Here is a 3288-nt window from a genome sequence, read left to right on the forward strand (position 1 = left end):
ATTCAAACGATCTCCTAAAGAACCAAATCTCGGAGATTTATTATTTCTATAGTATAGTTTGTGCAAGGTTAATTTAAAAAAGGAAAATGTAGGAATATGTCTTATACTTAAGTCTAAAGAGTTCCACAGTGCAATAGATGACGGAAAATAAGACTGTTGATAAGCTGATAAACGATTTACGGGAATAGTAATATTTTGACTGTTACGCAAATTATAATTACAAATATCTGATACAAAATCCGGAACCAAATCGTGTAAATAATCTGGCGCTTGGTTATTTATAATCTTATAAAACATAGATAATTTTTTAACCTCCCGTCTGACGCTTAATTTTTCCCATCCCGTCTCTAAATAGATACTGTTCCGGCTAGCGTAACTTGTTAATCCCGTAACTATTCGAGCAGCCTCGATTTGGATATTTTCCAATCGATCAGAATTTGTTTGTCCACAGTTATCCCATACATGACGAATACTCCAAAATTGGCCGAATAAAAGTCGTATAAATTTTTTCCAAATATTACCTCTTAAGTCTAAATTTTAGTTTTCGTAAAACATTAAGCTGCTTGGAAGTTTTTTCTATCAGCTTATCAACATGCTTACCCCATTTACAATCACTACTAAATATGACACCAAGATGTTTATGCGTATGAACTGGCTCTAATGTAGTGCCATCAAAATCAAAAGAAAAATTACTTTGTATCGTTTTCATACTGAATATCATAATATGTTTTATTTGGGTTAAACTTCACTAGCCATCTGTTTGACCACACATTTAAATAAACAAGATCTGTGCTGATTAAATTTTTTAAAATGGATTCATTAGGAGCAGTATGACCTATTGAAGTGTCATCTGCAAAAAGCCTCCCAAATCCAGAAAAACCATCGGCTATATCATTAATATATATCAAAAACAATAACGGTCCTAATACCCTGAGGCACACCGGCGTTTAATTTTCCAAATTTTGAAAGTGAATCTTTTAAGACAACTTTCTGAGATCGGCTACATAAGTAGCTTTTTAACCAACACAGCAAGTCTCCTTTTATACCATATTTTTCAAGTTTGTATAGTAAAGCCTTAATCCAAACCGTATCAAAAGCTTTACTTATATCAGCAAATGTAATGCTAGTAACTAGCTTATCATTTAGCGCCAATAAAATTTTGTTGTAAAGTTCAATTAATTGGTGCGTAGTGGAATATCCTGGAATAAATCCAGATTGATACTTATACAACAGTTTATTTTCATGTAAATGGTTAAAAATATTTTTGCAAACAATTTTTTCTAATAATTTACTCACACATGACAATAAGGAGACAGGCCTGTAGTTAGAAGGTATTGATTTGTCACCACTTTTGAATAATGGAATAACATATGCAATTTTCCATTGATCGGGAAATACTCTCTCATGAAGTGATTTATTAAAAAGTAAACATAATGGTTTTGAAATTTCATTTCTAACAGCAAGTAACATTCTGTTGCTAACAATATCTGGTCCTACCGCTTTATTTGGATCAAGCGTGGAAATAATATCAAGTACATCTTGTTCACTAACAATTATCTGCGAAAGAAAATCATGACAGCGATCATCAAATTCTGGTAAATCTTTATTAGCATCATCTATATTAGAAATAGAACAAAAATATTTATTTAAAATCTCAGACTTTTCTGTTCCTTCATACGCAAGGTTAAAGTTATGATCCGGGTCTCTTAGCGGAGGAATATCATGAGTTGGTCTGTCGCTTTTAATTAGCATATTGATGGTCTTCCAATACTGTTTACAGTTTGCAACTTTAAGTTCATCCAAATTCTCGTTTATAGTCGGGTAAAAATGCTTTTTAGCTTGCTTTTTTAAATTATTAACTTTATTCCTTTGTTGCTTAGAATGAAATTCAAAACTGTAGCTGTGGCCATTGATTGACACATCAAAATCATCCATTGACTGGGACAATTTACGTGAACGTTTGTCTGTAACGACCACTGTTCACGATGTACCTACGATAGACATTTAAACTGTGGGGTCACCAAAGGTTTCTTAACGCCTTTAATTATAAAATAATTCGAAAAATTAATCAGGAATAACCTTTGTGTTTTGATTTATATAATTGATTTAAATCAAAATATCGTGTTATTTCTGATTAGTTTTTCGGATTTCTTTATTTAGGTGTTGAGAACCTTTGGTGACCCCATAGTTTAAGTGTCTTTAAAAAGTACATAGTGAGCATTGGTCGTTACATACAAACGTTCACCTAAATTGTCCCAGTCAATGGATGATTTTAATGTGTCAATCAATGGCCACAGCTACACTGTTTTGAATTTCATTCTATATTTATGTTCAGCAGATGTACTATGTGAACGCATAAAAAAATTTCGAAATCTGTCCCGTTTTCTCGTTTCCCGTCTCAAATTTGTATCAAACCAAACTTTATCATCACATCTTATAGTTACGTCCCTTGTAGGGATACACGCAGATGCTATATTAATAAAAGTGTTAGTGAAATTCGTAGCAGCAACATGAACATCACTTGCATCAGAAATCAAATTTTCCCAATTAGTATTAAGTACTTTTTGTTTCATCAAGTCATAATCCCCTCTTTTATAATCCCATATAGATCTAATATATGTTCGACTTTTACTAAAACCACAATCAATTGTGACATATGTTCCATCATGGTCACTTATACCTCTATCAATAGGTATTGTGTCTTTATCTAAAACTGGTATAGAGTCTGTAACTAAAATAGGGTCAAGTAGTAACGAGCTACTTGTTCGTGTGTCAAAGTGCGTGGCTTTGTCAATTATGTTAATCAGGCCATTAATAAAAATAATATCTCTAATATTTGAAGGTAGATCAGACATAAAATTTTTATTCAGATCACCTAAGCAAATTATACAATTATTTTCATCAAGGGCGTTTTTCAACATTTGATCAAAGTATTGCCAGAAATAAACTGTAGATTGCCTTTCCGACCTATTTCCTTTGTGGTTTGTTCACTGCAGATGTGCCATGTACGAGGACAATTGCCAATGTTTGACAAGACAAATTAGCGGTATACTTTAAGGGTTTCGGATGAGATGAGGGCCGATTCATTTTAGTACGAATAGTTGTCGTGCAGCTTTTCAACAGATGTTTGAGATGTGAGTGTTGAACCCCGGTTTAAAGTTTATTGTTGTATAAAGAAGTTTTACCTCTTTGCCACATTTCATGTTGAATCCATATAGATTGAAGACCATATTTTGAGTGTATGTTCTTTTCCTATGGGCATTTCCTGGCATGTTTCTTGGTTTGCCT

Source organism: Mytilus edulis, chromosome 4 (assembly GCF_963676685.1).
Source record: "Mytilus edulis chromosome 4, xbMytEdul2.2, whole genome shotgun sequence".
Classification (NCBI taxonomy): domain Eukaryota; kingdom Metazoa; phylum Mollusca; class Bivalvia; order Mytilida; family Mytilidae; genus Mytilus; species Mytilus edulis.